The sequence below is a fragment of the Marmota marmota genome, unplaced genomic scaffold, assembly GCF_001458135.2.
Source record: "Marmota marmota marmota unplaced genomic scaffold, marMar, whole genome shotgun sequence".
Lineage (NCBI taxonomy): Eukaryota > Metazoa > Chordata > Mammalia > Rodentia > Sciuridae > Marmota > Marmota marmota.
Window position 1 is genome coordinate 2743996 of NW_026000037.1, and position 23319 is coordinate 2767314.

The following is a 23319-nucleotide window of genomic DNA, read 5'->3' on the forward strand; positions in this document are numbered from 1 at the left end:
AGAGAGAGAGAGGGAGGGGGGGGAGAGAGAGAGAGAGAACATCACTAGCCAGATACAAAATACATATACTCTAAAGGCTCAACCCCAATGCCCACCTCCTCCAGCCACACCCCACCTGCCTTCAATTACTACTCAATTAATCCCAAGAGAGTCATTCACTGCCTGGGTTATGGCTCTCACAACTCAATCATTTCCCCTTTGAACCCTCTCACATGTGAGCTTTTAGGGACAACTCACATCCAAACCATAACAACCTGCCAGTTAGGACATCTTTATTTCTTCTTTTTCTCTCCTCTTCATAGTAGAAAATACTCCTATAGTTTTGCATTTGGAGCTCAAATGTAATACTGAATTGAAGTGATGCTGTTTGGTCCCTGTTTGTCCCAATGTTAAATGGGGCACCTCCAAACCTTCCCTTTATGATCCTGTGTATTGTAGGTTTTTCATACTTTTTGTCAAGTTTAAGAAGTTGCCTCTTATATCTAATTTAAAAAGACATTGATTTTTAAGTATGCCTTTACATTATGATCAAATGTTTTTCTCTGTTTATTGATAGGATGTAAACTGTTAACAGTAACATAGAATTATCTTTACAGACCTGGGATAAACTGAACTTGTCCAGAGTGTACTCTTCTTTTATTTTTTTTTTTTCATTTTTTAGTTTGTTCTAATTATGTAGTATACTCTTTACTAACTGATTAGGTTGGATTTGCTAATAATTTGCTCAGAAAATTTGTTTTTCTGATTTATTGTGGAAATGGACCTGTATAGTTTCATTTTTATAATTCCCTAACTTCACTTTAAAGCTTATTCTGACCTCTTAGAATAAGCTGATGGATGCCCCTCTTTGGTATTTATGAGGGAGTGCATGCAGGCCCCAAAGCCTCATGTCACCAGTTGATCCCTCTAGCTAGCTCATGCCTGCTTAACTCATGGAGATGGTGATGGCCAGAGTCATACTAAACCCAATGGATGGTTGATGACACAAAGCTTTTTGGGGGAGACTTGCTTGGGTTTGGATGCAGGGACAGGGTGGGGCGATGCATTGCCCCAGCACGTGGTTTGGTTGATCACAGAGCGGGGAGCGGGCTGACATCAGTCCTAAAGCAGGGCTTGGAGGCAGTCCACTGGACACTGGCTGACCCTTGTAATGTGAGGCTCACTCAGATTAGTTGGCTTTCAGATGTGTGTTCCCAGAAGGAAGCTGTCATTGATTAATTAGATAGGTTTAAATCCACGTTTCTAACAGTTATTTGACCCTGACTGAGTGTCCTACAATTCATTTCAGGTCTGAACTATTTGGTGTCTCACAGACCCCACAAACTGGATCCCACTAGGGCCCCACTCGGCCCCCAATGCAGACACCACTTACAAGTCCCGGGTCTGGGATAACACCAACTCTCAGAGCTTCTTCCTGATGTGACTGCACGTTAGGACCTCCTGTGACCTCCTTCAGGTCCTATCATATGCTAGGACGATTTGCACAACTCAGGAAAGCATTGTGCCTAAAGGACACAGCTCAGGAGCAATCGCATGGAAGAGGAGAGGGACGGTGGAAAGGGAGGCCGCAGAGCTCCGTGACCTTCCAGAGGAACCTGGAGATGCCATTCTCCCAGACACTCACATGTGTGCTAGACCCGCCACTCCCCAAGCTCCTTGTCAAGAGTTTTTATTGAGGCTTCACTACATAAGCAGAATGGATGAAATCCCAGTCCTGATGGAGCTGGGTCTCCAGTTCCCCTCTTCTCCTGCAAGTTCCAACCTCCAAGCCCTGTGTGGTCAGCCCTTCCCTTGGAAGGCTCTGCGGCCCTACCACAAATCACAATGGAAGGGTCAGTTCACAACGGAGGCAGGAAGGCCGGTTATAAATAGTAAAAGAAACATCTATGGCTCAAGAATTTCCAAGGGTTTTTGAAGCTCTGTGCCAGGAACGCAGGGCAAAGACCAAATCTGTGATTTTTATTATATCATGCCTGGCTGTAGCCACATTCCGTAAAACAATCGATAACTTCCCCCTGATACAGTGGCTTTAGAAATTCTCAGTTTTCTCTTTTTGTCTCCCCTTAAAAGCTGCCTGTGAGACCACCGGGAACCGTCTGGCTCCCTCGTGCTTGCTGATTCCTCTTGGAAGTGTGGATTCATTTGCAGAAATCTGATTTCCATTGAGCTCCGGTCAGTTATGATTTTCCTCTCTTTGGGTTTTTGAGTATTTGTTGTGGCCTCCACTGGGACAATAGTTATGTGGAATCTTTTGGTAACATTAGATGGCTCAGAAAGCAGGTAAAATGAATGTATTAAAGAGACTGCTCTCTGGAAAACTCCCCAGGTCTATCAAAGAAATAAAGTGACAGGAGAGACACGAATTGATCATCTTCTCTGCAATCCTAGGAAAGAGTCCTTCCTAGTGTCTGCTTACCAGGAAGGACGAGGGTGCAGCTGTGACAGAGGGCCTTTCGGACCAGTTCCTCTGTTCCATTTGAAGTTATTCCTTGTTATTTTAATCTCATGCATTTTACAGCTGGATGGTTCCCAGTGTCTCTTTTTCAGAATTTGGGGCCAAATCCTGAATATTTCCATGAATTTATTTTTCTGCACATGAGGGGTCTTTGTTTAAAGACTTGAGTTATTGCAGCCTGCAAAGATTAATGATCTGCTAACGTGTTTCTCCTAGCTTCCCTGTGAAGCGTTCCCTTATATGTTCAGCATGAGATAATCCAAGGAAAACAAAAACATACAAGAGTAGAGTTCAGATAAATAGTCAGACAAGAGGGAAAGAAAGGCTGCAGATTAAGTGAAAAAGTAGTCATCAAATTCTGAAGGAAAAAAAAAAAAACATCGAATGACTTTATACAAAGGCCACTATCTAGTCTATCTAATTTGCTAGTATAGTAAACAAGACTAGAAAAAGTCCTGATTTTCTTATAGCATAATTCAGATTTGATTGACTTTTATAAAGTTCCCCTGGTTATAATCTTTTTTTTTCTTTCTTTTTAACCAGGGATTGAACACAGGGGCATTTAACCACTGAGCCTCAACTCCAGCCCTTTTTTTATATTTTATTTAAAGAAAGGATCTTGCTGAGTTGCTAAGTGCCTCGCTAAGTTGCTGAGGCTGCTTTGAACTCGTGATCGTCCTGCCTCAGCCTCCCGAGTCGCTGGGCTGATAGGTGTGCACCACCACGCCTGGCCCTGGTTATAATCTTATAGGAACAAAATAAGTGAGCAAAAACAATGCAGCAAATCAAGTCAGCTATTTACAACCAGGCTCAGGGTGCAGCACATCTGAAGGACAGGTGGAGTTTGGGTGCAAGGTACCAGGTTAACATGCATGTTGGGCTGAGGGTCCCACATAGCCAAGCATTAGGGAACGATACCCAGCAAAGAGCTGTGGGACTTCTCCATGGCCTAGCTCTCGCTGGGAAGATCTCTGCTGGTCTCCACAGAGCTGAGCCCAGGAGGCAGCTCCGGCTGGGCGGAGCCAAGGGCAGGTGTGGGCTGCTGGCACCTTGGAGCTTGGGTGGTGTTGGTACCAGAGCCAGGAGTGGTTGCCACGTCTTTAAAGTACATATTCGGTTGCTCACTGAAGTCTGTATGCCATTGTTCACATACAGGCAGAAGGTTCATTTCGGTTTTAAAAATGTGATTCGCACAATGGAATATTACTCAGCAATAAAAGAGAATACAATCATGGTGTTTGCAGGTAAATGGATGGAGTTAGAGAAGATAATACTAAGAGAAGTTAGCCAATCCCAAAAAAACAAATGCCAAATGTTTTCTTTGATGTAAGGAGGCTGATTCACAGTGAGATCGGGAGCTACAGCATGGGAGGGTTAGATGAACTCTAGATAGGGCAGAAGGGTTGGTGGGGAAGGGAGGGGGCATGGGGTTATTAATGATGGCTGAATGTGATGATCATCATTATCTAAAAACACAGGTATGAAGACACAAATTGTTGTGAATATACTATGTATACAACCAGAGATATGAAAAATTATGCTCTATATGTGTAATAAGATTGTGATGCATCCACTGTCATGTATAAATAAAAAACCAACCAAACAATCAACGTGATTCGCAGTGAGTCTGATGCCTGTGGCTGACATCCAAAGGACAGAGCTGTCACAGTTTTCAGACACAGGTTGATGTACTTGTCACTGATTGACTAAGTACACTTAGAGCCCTTCTGTTTACTTGCCATGATAGCTATGAAACAATCCCCTTTATTCCGGGAGCGTGGGCTTTTAATTTTTATAGGTTGGAGGTTATCTATCCTTTGGAAGTGCAAGAAGACAGACAGTTAAAGTGCCTGTGCCTGAAGTGTCCTGGGGGGTTGGGGGGGATCTGTTTAGCTGTCGCATTAGCCCTTAGTCATTCTAGGGCTGTTCTGGCTTTTTATTTCTTCTCAATTCTGGTTGGGTACCCTATAGGTTTCTAAGTATTTGTCCATTTTGAATAGATTTTCAAATTGATCTCTGGTATTTGTTGAGAATATTTTCCTGTTATCTTTTATTTTTTGCTCCTTCTTTAGTCACGGCTGCTTTCCATGCACAATTCTTCTGTTTTTTGGTTTTTTATTTTTGATTTTGTCTTTATTAATCTGGACAAGAATTTGTATGTTTGATTCTTATTTTTTTCCAGAAAATCAACTTCTGGTTTTGTTGATCTACTCTATCGTATTTTTGTTATTCTATTGTATAGTTTTATTTTGTTGTTATGGTTTTTGATATGAGGTGTCCCCAAAAAGCTCATGTGTGAGACAATGTAAGAAGGTTAGAGGTGGAATGATCCGGTTAGGAGAGCCTTCCTTAACCCAATCGGTGAATTAATCCCCTAATGGGATTAACTGGGTGGTGACTGCAGCAGGTGGGTGTGGCTGGAGCAGGTGGGGCACTGGAGTGTGCCTTGGGGTTTGTATTTGGTTCTTGGAGAATGAAGCCTTTGTCTGCTTCATGTCCTGATCGGCTCTCCCCCTCCACAGGCTCCGCCAGGATGTGTGCCTCACCTCCGCCCAGCGCAATGCAGTGGGCCATGGGTGGACTGAGACCTTTGGAACCCTGAGCCCCAAATGAACTTTTCCTTTTCTAATTGTTCTGTCAAGTCTTTTGGTCACAGGAGTGAAAAACCTGACTAAAACTGTGGCCATTTAAAAATTTTCTCTCTTCTACGATTCTTAGATATATTTTGTTTCTAATTTCTGACATTGTAAATTAGACACTTAGACCTTTATTTTTCAGTCTCTCTTTACATCTCATGTTTGTATTTTAAAAAATGACACCCCCTAAAAGGATGACTTAGCAGCATGTACATTTTGAGGTGTAATGTTAAGTCATCATATACTGTGGCTCTCTTAAAATCCATTTGATTTCTTTCTAGCTCATGAATCATTCGGCAATTTTTCAAACTTTCTAAGTATAGGCTCTGACCACAGAGTGAAAATTTAGAATTTAATAAGAAAAATTATCCTATACTTAGAAAGTGAACTGTCAGAAATACACAACAGGGTAAAACCCGCGAGAACCAGCAGGAACGTTTTATATGAATGTGTGAAAGATGAGGCAAAGGCTAACAGGTGGTGTGAATAAAGAATCTGCGAACTGCAGAACTGAAGGATCAGTCTGAGGAACTTTCCAGAAAGAATCAGAAAAGGATTCATGAAGGGAACACTTAAAGAAAAGTCAAATGATGCGTGGGAGAGAAGCAAATGTAAACATTCTTAGTAACATTTCCAGAAAGGAAAATAAATAATCGGAGAGAAGGAAATATTCCAAGAAATAATAATTATGTGTTTTCCCAAGTGAATAAAAGACTGGAGATCTCAGGATGAAAGGATCCGTGGAATACAACAGAGGAGAGAGCGGGGAAGACTGCATCTGAACACATTTTAGCGATTTAAGAATAACAGAGACAAAAAAAAAAAATTCCAAAACTTAAAGAAGGGTTCAGATTGAACCCAGGAGCCTCACAGCTGGCCGGGACCCTGTGTCCGACATCGAGGGAGTGGGAACTCACTAAGGGCAGGTCTAAGAGGAGGCGCTGAACTTTCCAGGGAGCAGAAAAAGAAGATGTGTTCCCATGTCTGTATCTAAGCAGTGGGATACTAGTGAGCGCTTGGGGTTGCTCTCACTTGAAGAAATATCTTCTGGCTCCTCCTGGGCCTCGTTCGCGAGTGGGCTGGGCTCTGACTCGCTGCCCTTCCCTCTCTAGCTGTGGCCTCATGCTCAGCCCGCCCAAGGCACGTGCCTGCGGCTGCCTGCCGGGCCTCCCCCCCATACCTCCACGTAGGTAGACAGCTGGGAGACAGACAGACTCAGCGAGGGAGAAGTACAGACACACAGAGAACCGGAGTAAAAATAAAAATAGCACACAGCAGAGTTGAGGCAGCAAGACTGAAAATGGAGATGAAAGGAAAAGTCAGCGCTCTGGCAGCCATGGTGAAGTCACGGGGACAGGCCCCTCGTGTGTCTGGTGGCCTTGGCTGTTCAGGCCCCAGGTCCACTGAGCATCCCTCAGGGTACCTGTGAGTGTGCGCCGGTGTTCTGCATTGATGACTTGGGAAGGGTCCCTGGGTCGGCCTGTGATGGGTCTAAGTGTGCATGGGGTGGCTCTGACAGTTTGCGGCATCAGGCAGAGTTAGTGAGGAGGACTGTGGAAATCACAGCTGAGCGCAGGGCGGCTGTGGAGGAAGCTGAGTTCTAGAACCCTGCTCTGTCACCCCAGGGGCTCCTTCCCTGTGCAGAGGACTGCTGGGTGGATTGTGCTCAGCCATTTCATTTTGTAAAAGTAGTGGTACTTGACTAATTCTTAATTACTGTCAGAACGCTGTACTCTACCAAGTCATTGGGAGGGGAAGGAAGGAAGGAAGGAAGGAAGGAAGGAAGGAAGGAAGGAAGGAAGGAAGGAAGGAAGGAAGGAAGGAAGGAAGGAAGGAAGGAGGGAGGGAGGGAGGGAGGGAGGGAGGGAAAGAAAGAAAGAACCTCCTTAAGTCATCTGGGCCCTGCAGGGTCTGACTCCAGGGCAGCCACGGATCACAAGTGCTCCCCTCTGTCTGTTGGAAACGTGCTAAACCTGTCCATTCCCAGTGCCCGAGGCTGCAGGGATTTCCAGCCACGTGTGCTGACATCTTGAGAATATCACAGATAGATGAGGATTTCAAATATTTAAAATTTGGGGAAGTTTATCTATTTAATAATTTTAATCCATATGGTAGATGATTGTATTCTTCTTGCAAAAGTATTTTTAAGCTACCTAAAAATTTTTCAAATGACCATCCCTGATCCAAAGTCCTCATGGAAAAAACTAGCTCACTTTCTCATTATTTCTATGTATAGATTGAACCATATGAAATTACTTTCTTTGTGAATTAAATACAGCTGAATATCAGCAACTTTGTATGGTTTGACCTAATGTTTTTATTTTCAAATGTGTAAATTCTATTCAATTCCAGTTACCTAATGGACTTTTAAGTTTTCAGCTGTTTTAGAAAACAATTCTTTTAAATTAATCAATGATAGGCATAGATTATGTAGTTATTTTCCCAATAAGAAACTTTTGTGTTGTTTTACTTTTTATTTTTGCTGTATACATACTTTCCTAAGCACCTGAGTGAGTGTCTCCACAAGGTAAACCCCAGGAGTCACAGTACCAGCGCCTAAAGAACACACATTCTTTTGACTGCTTACTGCCTATTTGTCATAGCAGCACAATGTGACCTGGATTTTCTGCCATCTTAATGTTGATACTTTCCCATTTAATTTCTTGTCATCTTCAATGATGGTTGTTTGCCTATTTTAATTTGTGCTCTGGGTGCTACTAATGATATTAAGCATATAGATTGACTCCTTGACATCAGCTTCCTGTAAGTTGTGCAGAAAAAAAGTATTCTCTTCCCCCAAGAAATCCAAGTCACTTAATGTGAACATTTGCTAAATATCCCAAACCCTTCCAAATGAGAGGGAAATGACTCCTATACACAATGCCATTACTTTTACAGATGACTTAAGATGCTGAATTCTTGGTAAGTGCTATTCTCAAGCCCCCATCCCCTCTTTCAAAAAGGAGAGTTACAATGTATTAACTCAGTTTGAGGTCTTAAGTGCATTTCCTAAAAATGACTTATTTTTATTTTAAGTAAAGCATTTTCATTCCAGGCCAGAATATGATTATTGGGTTTCACACCTGCCCTGTATTCATTTTAAAATGAAGCTTTTATGAATTTTGATAACTTTCCTGGAAGTGCGTTCCTGTGGAGACTCACACAGCTTTGTCTCAAATCACTTGCTGGGACAGGCTTGGCCTTCTCCTGGAGCTGGACAGGTGTGCCAGCTGTGCTCCTGGGATCTAGAACATTCCATCACAAGCATACACTCTTTGTGGGTCCAAATACGGGAGGGAGTTTCAGATTTATACCTGAGCCCAGGTTGCTGAACTGGGCCGAGGAAATGGAGTAAGAGTGACCTTTAGTGGCCACTTGGAGTAATCACAGAGGCATGAAGTTGATTTCTCGAGGGGATGCAAGGTCGATTCCCTTTGCATGACTACTTAAAGTAGGAGCATAATAAGTTAGAACCGACTGACCATGAAACTCCCATTTGACTTTTCAAATTCACTCTAATCTAGAAGATCAAAACCTTGCGAGTCAGTGTTCAGACCCCTGAGAAGGTGCCCTCCTAATTGGTAAAGGGAAATCTAGTCACGCCTGTTAATGTGACTGAGGAGCTTTAATGCCTAAATCCCCCACACAAATAGACTCGGGAAACTACCATTTAATTGAAGCAAAACCCCTTTGCTTTCCATGATTGATAAAAGCCACCTGGTCGTCCTTTGAACCTCAGAGCTAAGCAGAAGGGAGAGGAATTATTTGTCAGGACCGCATCTGATCTCAGGAAAGGGGGTCGCTCCTACTTTCAGTGAAAGTCACCATGGATGGGAATTAAATGTTCAGAACATGCTTTTTCCTTGTGTTAAGGGACATCAGTATCTCCTTCTGTGATTCCACCTTAAGGTGTACAGAACCTCTCCATAATGAAGTCGTTCCCTCATTTTATAACAGACGTGTTGGTTTTTTGAACCCTCAATGTCTCTCGAGTGTAAGAAACTCATAGTCTAGGACAGGTCAAGATACAGATGAATTTCTGCAATAGACCTGTTACAATCATGGTGTAACCTTTATCCCCAGTAAGGACTTTCAGCATTATATAAAACCTATACGTTCATGTAAATGTTTTTCAAAATATTGTGCTTTGACTTCACAAGTTGTAATATTATTCCTTAGTATATTTATTATTTTCTAAAACATTTTTATGATAGAATCCATTATTGTGCATGATGTGTTTTTTTTTCAATAAGGGGAGACCAGCAGAGTTTTAAATTTTTAAGAGAGAATCAAAGTTTCTGAGTGAGGGTCTCTAAGGTGACCCCTTCTAAAACCACATGACTTACAAAGGACAAAAAGCTGAATAAAGCAATGTAGATTGGTGATAAGACCATCAGGTCTAGAAAAAGGAAGCCCATCCCCTTTTTTCAAGTTTCAGTTGAGATACCAGTTTGCCCCCAGGTATTTGCCAAATTGATATGATTTGAATGAGGTAATAATGTAATTTCTTTGAAATTTATTATAATAGTATATTCCCACCTTATATTAGCAATTCCAGATAATTATTTCTTAAATATTGAATAGATCACTGAAGTCTCAGGCATCTTCTTGACCCCATGTGTATATTTGTATATGTTCATAAGGGTCTGACTCAGCACTTACATGAGCTCACATGGACAGGAGCTCCATTCAGTAGCGGCCCTGACCTTCCTCTCTGCTTCCAGACTGGCAGTGGGTCAGTTCAGCCTGACTGGACTGGAGAGTGTGGAGTCAGAGAATGACCCTCACCAGCACTGTCAATGACTGTCAGTGACTGTCCAGTTGCATCATTTTGAAATGTATGCATTTTATTGCGTATAAAATTTACATTAACAAAGTTGATTTAAATGAAACCAAGCAAAAATTAACTCTAGACGTTTTGGTCAGCCCATGTGAAATAATCTTTTTCAGCATGATACATCGGACTGTTTTCTTTTACAATTTGTGTTTGCTTTTTGTGTTCAAAATGGCTACCTTTTCCAGAATTTAGTTATCTATGGCAGCTGTCAGGGACACTGTGAGGATATCCCCCCTGTTTAAAAAGATGAAATGACAAGAAATGCACTCCTTATCTATAGGCAATGTTAATGTACTGTATATTTCAAAAGCTAGAAGAAAGAATTTTGAAAGTTTTCTCTATAAAAAATGATGTTTGAGGAAATACATATATTTAGCTTGATTTAAATACTACAGAATGTATAAATACATGGGGACCTTACGTGTATAGAAACCTCTCATGGTATCCCATGAATGCATGCCATTTCTGTTTTTAATGTATCAGTTAAAAATTAATTTAGTTCAAATTAAATTTTAAAAGCATAAAAATAAAGTGAAAGGTATGTTATGGCCAATTAAAAAAGGAAATCCACCTTTTAAGTCCCATTTTTAGTTAGTTTTTAAGTATTTTTTATTCTAATTTGTTATATGTGACAGCAGCTTGCATTACAATTCATACTGGACCTGTAGAGCACAGTTTTTCATCTGTCGGCTTGTAGCTTTAGTTACTTTTAATAAACCTGGTATCAGTCAAACACCCTCCAGTCTCCATATCTGAAAGAAAAAGTGCAAGCTCGGGTTTGAGGACTTAGCAGCCGGTTGTGGGCTTCCACCGGGTTGTGACCCTCTGAGGAGACCTACCTGTGAGCAGGGCTACTAGAATGGAGCTTTCCAATGATGGAGACACAATGTCGCAAAGGTTGAGGTTGGCTGCCGTGATATGTCCTCCTAATCGCAGTGCATGATTTTGCACAATGTAATTTTAGGGTAATGTGTGTAAAGTTTGCAGCAGAAAATCTGCTTTTAACTCTTGCCACCCTGACCCTTTCCAGCAGTAGTGTGTATTTGCTCGTTGGGGGTTTAGCATCCTATGAGGAAGTGATTCATAGTTATATTCCTGATAAAAGTCAGACGCGTCTTTACACACTGCAGTCAAGATTCACTGAGGAAACCCGCGTCAGGGTGGAGCAGAGACACCCTTCAAAACAGCCGTTGTCAGGGAACACGGCCCTGTGTGGACACGAGACTCCTGATTTCTTGTCACCTTGCGTCTGAATTATTCACCTGTGTCCCTGCCCCTGTATCCTTGGCCTGCCGCCTTTCTCGTTGTTAGACTGTAGGACCTAATGTTTCAAAATGCAGAATACTCAAGATCTTTTAACGTGATGGGCACCGACAGAGCTCACAGCCCCATGTCACTTAGTAACAGCCGCCTCGGGCAAACACGGCTGCACCCGAGAGAACCAGAATGGAGTCGCGGGTAGAATCTCCTCACATGTGAGTTCATTTCATTTTCTGTCATAGACCTGGCCTTTGTTCTAACCACAGGTTGCTTGCTTATTAATTGATTATGGGGGGATGGAGGCGGCTCTGTTGGCCCCTCCTCTTTCTCGAGCCCTTCACAATGTCAGGAAGGTGCACTGAAGGGCAGCAGCCCAGAGTGGACCCCTGGTCCTCCTCCCTGCCCTGTGGCCGCAGGTCTCTGTTCTGCCCACGGTTTCCGTGGTCCCCGGATGCCAGCTGATCACCAGCAGCACAATGGTGTGTAAGGCAGGGATTTCCTCTGGGAACGTTTGAACTTCTGCGTAACTTCCGTGAGGCTCGTGAGAGGCCCACCTCCACAGTGGTACCGTGAGGCCTAGAAAGCTCTGGAATGAAGATGGAGGCCGGCCTTCCTGTCAGAGCCCAGGTGTGAAGGTCCCTGCCTCTCTCGGCTGCTCAGCGAGTTCCCTGGCACAGTCTCCATGAGCTACCCCTTCGATTCATGGAGGAAGCCTGACGGTGTTGCTCGGGGGCTCCATGACACCTGTCACCTGTGTGCTCATCAGAACCAGTGCCTGCCGGAACCCAGTGGGCGCTCCTCCTCTAAGCTGTCCAAGAAGGGAACGTGTTTGAACTCTTCCTCCTTCATCACCCAAGGCTGTGTTGCTTTAGAAAGCTAACGTCTCTCCAGATTCCCGCTCTCACCAGGACCAGCCAAAACACACAGCCCCAAACCACTTACTCCCCAACTCCCTCATTTTCTGATCTACAGCTGTTATTGTAGGAACTGGATCTATCAAGAAATTGCCTCTGGTGTCATCAGGGATATCATGACTCCTTGTGCAATAGCTTGCAAACAGTGGCTTGAGACAATGGTACTGAAGGAAACGCACCAAGCCGTGGCCTCTCTACGTGGTCACAGTGGATGTTTGGCTGGGCTGGCTTCCCAGAGACAGAGAGAGAGAGAAGTCTGAGTTAAAGATGACATCGACACTGAGGGAGATGAAGAGGAGATTTGCTTTTGGTCTTTGGCCTCGGGCATTCCTGAAGTCAAATCTCAGCTTATCTAATTAGCATGGGACCTTGTACAAAATAGTATCATCTTCATCTCAGTTTCTCCATCCATAAAATAAGGAAGATGATTGTAAGCGCTTTACTAGGCTGTGGTGACCCAGGAAAGGAGCTTGGCAAGCATGTGCTGAGATAGTGAATCGAAATCTGATGCTTGTGAACGAGCCAGCCAAGCCCCTGGTGAGTGGTTGATTTCCCTTCCTTGTTGATGTCCCCATGGTATTTGTGGTCATTCCTTGTTTTCCTGGTCTCAGGACAAAATGCCAAGGTAGGTCTCGTGTCCACATGATCAGCACTCCATGGTAGAAGTTGCCATTGGCACTTACTGCTAAAACCAGAGCCCCAACGAGACTCCTTAGCCTGCTCAGAAGGCCCTCAATTCCACAGTGGCCAGGAGGAGGGCCCATTCTAATGCTCCCATTGGACAGTCCAATTAGAGGACGGTGAGTGTGCTCGAGAGTGTGTGCTACCCTGGAGCTGCCCCAAGGACACAGGTCACAAGAGGGTGGGACACAAGTCTCCCAGCCTCAGCAGCTTAGCAAGGCCCTGAGCAAATTAGTGAGACCCTGCCTCTAAATAAAACATAAAAAAATGTTTTTAAAAAAGTCCGGGGATGTGGCTCAGTGGTTAAGCACCCTGGGTTCAATCCCCAGTACCAAGAAAAATGAAAATAAAAAATCAAATACCTGGCCCAGTCTAAAGGCAGGTTAACTCTTCAGCACTCCAGGAGAGACGCACAGAGCTCAGCTTTTTAAATGACAACAGGACAGTGTGATAAAGTGAAAGTAAGAATTCTGAAAATAATAAGGTGGATATCATTTATAAGATGCCTGACCAACTCAGAATTCAAATCCTGTATTTTTTCTTTAAACCATTTTAATGAGACAGATAAAAGAAAGCACATTTACTCTAGAGTCTACGAATTAAAGAGTTTCTTAACCTATTTGGTACAATATGTCCTTGACTTTTCCTGTTAGAGTGAAAGCTGTATCTTGGTGCAGCGATTTCCTGGAGAGTCCAGGGCTGTCTCCATCCTCTGCTCAGGGTGGGCAGGTGGACGGCTGAAGCAGTGTCCGCACGGAGCTCACCTTTCAAGCTCTTTGACAGGTCAGATGGGAAGTCACTCGAGACTGGCTCCCGCTGACGATGCCACCACTGAACCGTTCTCTTCTTTCTGAAATACTTTACGAACACCGCCCACCTAAGTATTACTTCTCAAGCCCTTCTGTCTTTTAGCCACTACTCGTGATACTTCAAAAATGACTCAACAGGAACACTTCGAGGAAAAGCTGTGTGGCTCGACGCAGCAGGGCCTCCCTGTCCGTCCTTCCTTGGCTGTCTCACAGAAGCACCAGGCAATAGCATGGTCACATGCCACAGTTACCGTGGCCTCTCATCTCTAAGCCCTCAAGTGTTCTTTTCAAGGAATCCTTTAAATTTACCTAGACATGATATGGAAGGGCTTTTCCCCACTGTCCTTTGGAATTCTTGGTCACAAATGAAAGTGACACGGATGGCTTGAAATAAATGTCAGGGTAAGAAGAGGCTCCACTCTGCAAAATCTCGCCCACAGCCACAGGACACAGAGGACAGGATCAGCATCTCTAGTGACAGGCTGTTCTGAAGACAGTGTGTGTGTGCACGCGTGGATATGCATTAACACACTCTCACACCTGGGTGTTTTCGATGTCTGCTGTGGACTCTACTTTGAATGAGAGGAGAGGATCCATGGGATGCCACACAGAAGTTCAGAACAGGACCCCCATGGGAGCAGAAGAAGGGAGGGCGGGAGGGAGTGACAGAGAATGCTGTGGGAATCAGGGTCCCCAGAGGGATGCTATGGTTTGGATGTGAGGGGTCCCCCAAAAGCTCAGGTGTGCAACAATGCAAGAAGGTTCAGAGGAGAAATGATTGGGTTGTGAGAACTTTAATCCCCGATGGGATGAGCTGAGTGGTAACTGAAGACAAGTAGGCTGCGGTGGAGGAGGTGGGGCCCTGGGGTGTGGCTTTGGGGTACTTGGTGAGCTGAGCTTAGTCTGTCTCTCTGCTACCTGATCAGTATGTGGGCTGCTTCCCTCTGCTACACTCTCCTACCATGATGTCCTGCCTCACCTAGAGCCCCGAGGAATAGAGCCTGCTCTCTGTAGACTGAGACATCTGAAACCATGAGCCTTAAATATACTTTTTCTCCTCTAAAATTGTTCTTGTTGGGCCTTTTAGTCACAGCAGTGAAAAAGCAGACTAAAATAAGGGGTTGTGTAGGTCAAAGGTTTGTGAGGATTGAAGGGAAAACAGCTTCGACTTGCAGTTTGCCTTGGGACATTGATTCTTCGTGGATCCAAGACTTGTTGATTTTAGTTTTTATTGACTTTTTTCCTGTGCAGATGGGAGTGATAACTTCTAATATCTTACATGCCAGACCAGACCCAGAAGTTCTTCATTACTTGTGGCAGAATTTTAAAATAGCCTAAATATCTACCAATAGGGGTATTTTTAATAGATTATGATTGTATAGATACGCAACAGAGAGAGGTTAAGGAATCTGTCTTACATGGTCAGTTGGTCAGTTCTGAGGTTGACCTTTCTCTACACCTGTCAGTAAGGGTTTCCTGGGTGCTCAGGGAAAACTCGGAGTCCTGGACCAGAATTGGAGTCCCGGGTTGTTCTCCAACAGCAGGGAATGGCTCCGTGCACACAGGCTCTCTTGTCCTGGAAGTCACAGTAGCATCGGGGTTGGGTCCCTGTGAATGCTGCACACATAGTAGGGTTGAATCCTGGCTTATGAATTCCAAACTTAGAGCACCCAGATATTTGACAATCAGCTGCAAATAAATCTGCTCTGCCTTTGCATTAGTCAGGGTTCTCCAGAGGAACAGAATCAACAGGAAGGATAATTATAAGAGGGGGATTTATTAGGTTGGCTTATGCGACCAGAAGCTGGATAGTCCACAGTGGCCATCTGCGGGCTGGAGAGCTGGAGGAACCTGTAGCTGCGCAGGCCAAGAGGCTGAAGCCCCAGAGCAAGAGGGATCAACGGTTCTACCCTAGTCTGAGACCCAAGGCTTCTAGAAACTCCCTGGAGAATCACTGGCGGAGTCCACTTTGGAAGAGTAAGAAAGGGGAGTCCGATATCCTCGGAGGATGGCAGCAGCAATTGAGAATCCGTCCAAGAAGAACTGAGCTTGCATCTGCTGCTGCTGTCTTGTTCTTCCAACCTCCATTCCATCCAAGCCACCATCATATTGGACAGTGCAGCCCACGCTTAGGGAGGGTCTCCATTTCAGTTGGCTATTCCACATGCCAATCATTCCTTGACACACCCAGGAGCCTCTTAACCATCGGAATCTCTTAATACAATCAAGTTGACAATTCAAATGAACCATTACAGCCATGGAGAGATACTATCTTTATTTTTCTGCACAGTAAAGGAATCTACCTGCCTTCTGCCTAGGAGGGATTTATTATCTATATTCTTCAAGGCTGTTGACTGTACAAACATTCTTCTAAAGGCAGCCTAGAACATAGCAGCCAGTGCCTTTATTGATAAGATTTGCAGGTGCCAAGAGAGAAACATGGGGAATGATCTCAGGATCTGAAAGGAATGCTCCCCATCTCTCTCTGTTTCTTCTGGTATCTCAATCCTGCTTGGTGTTAATGACTTCCCTGTTTCCTTTTATGTTAAATATGCTTGACAATAGTGCTATTAAGAGTTGAATTGGCTGCTGGCTGCTATGGTGCAGGCCTATAATCCAGAAGTTTGCAGGGCTGAGGCAGGAGGATCTCAAGTTCAAAGCCAGCCTCAGCAACTTAGCGAGGCCCTTAGCAACTTAGTGAAACCCTGTCTCAAAATTAAGAAATAAAAAGGGCTGGGGATGTGATTCAGTGGTTAAGCCCCTCATGGGTTCAATCCCTCCTCTCCCACCCCCTGAAAAAGAATTGAATTGGTGAGAACACTAGAAGAATGCCAGACCCAGCTGAAGTCTAAAAACATTAACTGGTGTCATGATCATGAATTCTGTTTACCCACTGAATATGAAGGAAACGAAGCTGTGGAATCGTATCCAAGATGTGCTTTAAGGGAAAAACCAAAAAGGCAAGACATTATAGAAATACTACTATATGTCTAAAATAAAAATATTTTTAAGATGTAAACATCTAAAGACTCACATTTACAGATGTGCATTTCCTGGGCCTTGGTTGCCTCTAGAATGTTCACAGAGTGGTAATCAGAATTGCCTCCAGGGAGAAGAGCTCCTGGCTGGGAGGTGGGGTAGATAGAATGCACACTTCCCTCTCTACCCTTTGGCAACTCTTGAAGCATTGTACTATGTGGCTGTATTAACTATTTTTTTTTTTTTAGAAAATTAACTAAGTAAAACTCAACTGTTTATGTGTTGAGATTCATCTGTTGTGAAAACAAATACAGGTTATTAAAACACCAGTCATTTGTGTAATGTAGAGCTTGAGTTGATTACACAGAATTTTGACTCCAGCAGGCCTGCAGTGCAGTACGGGTACCCAGAGGGACCATACCAGGGTGTGCACTTGGCGACTTCAAGTTGCAGCCACCTGGTTGACGCAATCGGTGGCTTTCGTCCTGTGGAATTACCTCATTAAGCTTTCTTTGAAATTTATGTTTTATCCTTTTCCAGACTTCAAAATCTATATGCCAAAGAAAACAAGAACTTTCTAAAAGGCTCTACTGAATTTCCTGTGCATTTGTGAATGTTTGTGGTTTTTATCATCAAACCACAAAAAAAGCAGGATGAAGACACGGAGGCCTCACGGTGATGGCGAGCACGCCGTGTTAATTATGGAGGCTCAGCAGAGCCCAGCAGGCTCAGATGGAACTGGCAATGTATTGTTATTTTCCAGAAGACCAGCCAAGTGCTACGGGGACGCCCATCATCTCCCCTCCACCTGTTTCCCTCTGCCTCAATTACTCATCAAGACTTTGGCAATTTCACTCTGGATTTATGGGAATTGGAGAGGAGGCTGATAGACGGCCACCTCTGTGCTTTTCCTGTGGCTGCCGTTCTCCTAAGTTCTCATTCTGAAGTGCGTGATTGCTGGTCTCTGCCTAGCGTGCAAAATCTAACCCTTGTGATGTGGCTGCTCTCAGAAAAATATTGTGCTGAGAAGAAGCCAGGAATCCTTAATGCCGATATATGACTTTTGTAAGTCACGGCATGTTCCGAAATACTGCAAGAATATGTTCTGCTATCTGCAACTTGCAATAGACCTAGTATCAGCTTTAGGTCAGTCTTTGCCCACCCCTTACATGGCAACACCCATGGACACTGTCCTGGGAAAACTTGGGTTTGAACCTGGAGTTCCCTCCTCTATTTGCTGAGTAAGCTTAGAAATGCTCACTTTCCTGAGCATCATTTTTTCTAAGAGAGTTAGGGTTTATATAATAACCCATATCAGCCAGAGTACTGGACGGAAAGAGAAGGGGTCTTGAGTAGCGTGAAGAGAGTTTAATGAAGTGGTCACCTGAGGGCTGCGGACAGGCTATAGAAAAAGCAGCAAGACAGAGGGGAAGGACCCGGATCAGCACCTCCAGAAAGTACCCGAGAGCCAGCAAGGACTGGGCAGAGGAGACAGCGGCTCAGCGGAGCTGAAAAAGGACAGAGAGAATATGTGCAGGGTTACAGAAACATGCGGGGTGCACGATTATCAGTTTAAAAAAATGAAAGCATTCACAGAATGCGTTTTGTGAAGATGTCAATGTATAGACCAGAGACCCTGCACCTACTAGAAGGAAAATAGGCCCAACTCCCCAACAGGTCGGCTTAGGAAGCAACATCCTCGGCATGACTGTTGAGGGCCACAGCCGAGTCGGGATGACGCATGGCATTTTTGCCAGAAGTAGTGGTTGAGAGGTGACGCCAGTGAGCCATTAAGATGATGACTTTTGAGTTCTCGCGGAGTTCCCGTTGAGCTCTCGCAGGGATTCCTGAAGAGTTCGCGTTGGTTGGTGAAGTTCCAGTGGTGGGAGTTCCGGTTGGTGTGGGGTGTGTTCCTGAAGGAGCCGCGTGGGTGGCGTTCTGGAGAGTTCCCAGGGAGTGTGCGTGGAATGCTGTGGGAGTTCGGAAATAAAATTTGTTCCTGCTTGAGTGGCTCGTGATTTGTGCCCAGCCAGACTGCGGCACAAGAGTCCTAAAGCACAAGAAGTAAAATCAAGAATCAACAAGTGGGATGGTATCAGTCTACAAAGCTTCTTCACAGCCAAGGAAATAGCCAAGAATGTGAAGAGAGCACCTGCAGAATGGAGAAGATCTTTGCCACCTGCCCCTCAGACAGAGCATTAATCTCCAGGATATAAAAGAACTTCAAACCTTAACACCAAAAACACAAGTAACCCAATCAATAAATGGGCAAAGGAACCGAACAGACACTTCAAAGAAGAAGAAATGCACACAGTCAACAAATATATTAATAAATGTTCAACATCTCTAGCAAAAACCCTGAGAATATTTAAGACAGAGAGACAGAGAGAGAAATTGTGTCTGCACTGACCACATCCGTCTTTTCCTTGTGGTCATTGGCCTCATGATGCAGTGTGATACTGGAATATCGTTCTTGCTGTGTTAGGGAAGAAGGCGTGGAGAGACAATGAGACACACCCAGAAGTAGGCCGTGGGCAGCTCTCTGCCGTTTTCTACAGGGAAATCGAGTGTCCCCAGATTGTGGTCTGCAGAGTTAGAACCAGTCCCTCAGGGGTGCAGAGGGGATCACTGCACAAACGCAAGGGCACTGTCACCACCAGTTCTCTGCCAGGGCTGGGTGGGCCTGAGAGTGTCCCCAAGGGTTCACACGTTCAGAGTTAATCTCCACTGATGTACTGAGGCGATGGCACTTGGTGTGACTACAGTTCTTAGAAGTGATTAGGTTTAGATGAAGTCAACAGAGTAGAGCCACCATGATTGAACCTGGAGGCTTTAGAAGATAAAGAGCAACTGCAGGACACACGTACACACATACCTCACTGTCTCATGCCATGTAATATCCTGCATGTCCTTGGGACTCCGCCAGTAAGAAGACAGTCACTAGATGCAGCCCCTCAACCTCAGAGCAGAATGTAAACCAAAGGAACCCTCTTTATTTTGTAAAGTCAGTCTACTTCAGGTATTTCAATATAGCAACAGAAAACGGATTAATATGCACAGGGTGTATTTGAACATTGAAGAACCAAACCCGGCTTGTGCATTACTACTTGTGTATCATTGGAGCACATTTGGGCTTCTCAGGTGGTAGCTTTACACCGATGCAGAACACACCTGGCTGATTCTCCACATTCTGACATATTACAGGTACCACTCAGCGTAGCTTTCAATCTTTTCTACTCACCTCTGCTTTCTTCAAACATCACTGAAATAAATGTATTATGTTTTCTAAGACAGTGGTCATTTCACTCTAGATTAACCATGTTCTTTGAAGTAATTTTAGCTATTAATTATTTTTTATTTACATTCCTGCATCAGTTTTTAACTTCAACTTGGGATTTGAAAGATATATAAATAAATAAAATAGAGCAAGATGTAATTATTTTCTTCAAACTTTTTCCTTCAAATGTGTGAAAGTTTTCTGACATCAGCTTCTCTTTTTGCTTTTTTTTCCTCCGGAAAATATGAAGCACCCTTACCTATGATTTAAAAAAAAAAAAATTGTGTAATTGTAGATGGACCAAATGCCTTTATTTATTTTTACGTGGTCCTAAGGATCAAACCCAGTGCCTCACACATGCTAGGCAAGCTCTCTACCACTGAGCCATAACCCCAACCCTTTACCTACAATTTCTAAGATTGCCTCGGGGTAAAGAATAGACCATTAAAATATAATGTGTTTGGGGTGGGGTTGTGTCGTATTCTTAAAAATCAAAAAGTGTAGATTTAAAGTGTTTTCCCCACAGAAAAGTACTAAGTATGTGAAGCAATGTGCTGAGAGCCACAGCCGAGTCGGAATGGCCCCTGGCATTTTGCCAATAGTATTGGTTGAGAGACAAGCCATTGAGATGATGCTGGATTGATTCGGTTGTGTATTAGACCTTCACTGTCCGCCTCGGCCTGCTACTTTGGAGTTCTCATGGGGATTCCCGGAGAGTTCCCATTGGTTGGGGAAGTGCGGGAGGAGGGATTTCCGGAGGAGGGATTTCCGGTTGGTGGTTCCTGGAGGAGCCGCATGGCCTTTGGGAGAGTTCCCAGGAGCGTGTGTGGAGTGTGCTGGTGGAATTCAGAAATAAAGTTTGTTCCTGCTTCAGTGGCTCGTGATTTGTGCCCAGCCAGACTGCGGCAGCAATGAATATCTAATTAGCACAATGCAGCCATTCAATCTGTATATATATTTTAAAATATCAACTGTACACAATAAATACGCACATTTTTGTCAAAAGGGAAAAAAAATGAATGATTTTAGCTACTCTGTCTTATCACTTTGGTGATAATCTCTTTGAGAAGAGATTTCCCTTCCTCATTGCTGGAGACCAGAAGTTGTATCTCACCATCTAAAGTTGGTTGTTGATCGACTGATTAGTTCTTTCCTGGCTGCTGTTGCTGGCTGCCGAGGTGCAGCCTGGAGGTATCTCCCCTCTGTCCCTGCCCTTCACCTTGGGCTGTGGCAGCACCGGCCCAGCTTAGCTACCTGCTACCAGCTCCAGCCCCCTGCTAGGTTTCTATTTCTTCTGGTCTATAGGGTCTGAGACAGAGGATTTTTTTTTTTTAAAGGCAGGTCATTGATTTCTGATTTACATGCCAGAATGATGCTGACCTCTCCTTGGGAGACTTTTCCAGATAGACAGACAGATGGACACACACATGCACACACAGTACAATTCTCAAAGGAAAAAAGGAAACCTGCCCCCCATGAAGTCCTTTCAGCTCCTCTCACACCTGCCCTGCTCATGGACCCTGCCTGCTCTTCCTTCTTAATTTCCTCTCCCCTGGGCAGCACCTCTGTCTTGGGGTTCAGGAAGGAGGGCTCCGTCCCTCAGCTTTCCATGCTGCCCACCTCATAATGGTGGGAGTGCACACTGTTCTTCTGTGCTCCTACCCAAGGCCAGTCCACTCCTGCACCCCTCTCTCAGGAGGCCCAGGGAGATCCCAGGGGGGGTTCTTGGGGAACACGCCCCAGCTCAGCTCTTTGATATCCCCCCCACAGACTGTCATTCTTCCAAGGTTTCTTAAGATAATGCTCATGTAGATGGAGAAAGGGGTGCAGGCTGCTAGGCCTTATTTGACTGCAGAGTACCCAGGATTTTGTCTGCACTCCTGTCTCTATAACTTCAAGGCATTGGGCACCCTATTGTATTAGTAAGATATTCATCAAACCAGAGTGTCACTACGGTGGGGATGGCCCACTGGTAAGACGCTAAATTCTAACATTGCCGTGTAATTTCCTTGGAAATTAATTTTTCTAGACAATGAGAGGGAGAAGAAAGCGTTACCATTCAGAACAGATTTGCTGATTCTCAGAAGCTCTAGGAATGTCCAGGGCTTATCAGTGCATCGTCTGGCAGATCCTTACCGACTTTCCTGACATTTAGTAGTCTATGTCTTTGCTTCCTAAAAGGACTTCAGCTGCTATTAGATGTCTCTTCATCACATTTTCTGTAATTTCTCTACATTTTGGATGACCTGAATGCTTGTCCTACTTATATCACAGTGTGTTCAGGGTCAGAAAATACAAAAACTTACTTGTATATAAAAGTGATTCTGCAAAGAAGAGTAGGCTTTAGAAAGACTAAAAAATCCCTCAATCCCCAACTTTTTTCTTGTGGGAGCTTCAGTAAGCTGGAGCAGCGATGTGATCAGCAGGTTCTCATGGATGGGAGCAGAGCATATCTGCCCTCAAGCATCGTGATGCAGATGGGAAGGCAGCTACTGACCTTGGAGCTGGAACTGAGTCTTACCAGGTAGATGTCCTGAAGAGTTAGTGGCTCAGATAAGAAACTTGTATTTGGACTGTCCCGAGTCCCTGCCCGGTTACATACCACATGATCTTGGTCAAGGGGCTGACGTGTAAATTGCATTCTGATAGCATCCCCCACCCCCGTGACGTCCACATCATGTGTGAGGGTGCCATTTGAGCCCCTAGGTGCCCAAGGGCTAGCTCAGGCTGTGTCGGCCTTCCCTGCAGGGTCCACACGTGGTACCACCTACTGTGGGAGTATTCTGTGCCCCCTGTCCTGCAGACTTCGTGAGCTACATGGTAGTTATCCAAAAAAAAAAAAAAAACTAGCAAAACTAACATTTGTTTAGTTAAAACTTCTGTGCTCTCAACCACAGAGCTGGAAAGCCCGGAGTCACTGGGGGAGGAAGCGGACAAGCTCTTGGGCGGTGGACCACAGACCAGGGTTGTCCCTCTGGCCTCGTAATTTCTGCGTCTGCAGGCAGCCTGCTGCGGGTTTGTTGGACATAAGCAGCCTGCTAGTCAATGGATCCTTTCTCAGAACCATTCCACTGGACAGAAAGATGCTCTTAGAGAAGAACCTCATACTCAGGACTAGGAGGGGAGATACGCTGCAGTCTCTGAACATTTTGTAAGAATGTTTCTTGATAAATCTCTTTTTATCCACTTGTTTGTAACATGAGAGATCTTGAGAGGCTAGTAGGCATAACTGAATGTACATTTTTCAGAGTGCTCTGCAGGACCAAACGTATGTTATGAGAAAAAAAATTTCCAAAAAAAAAAAAAAAGATTAGGAAAGCCTGGGGTCTATGAATTAAAAGAGATTGCTTGCTTAAAGGGTTTAACAGATTTGTTCTTCTCTAATGTGCTCCAAAGTCTGCAAGAAGGGCAGGAGCGGAGCCTGGCTCCCTCGAGAGCACCCTTCATGGACCTCCTCCCTGGAGCATGCCC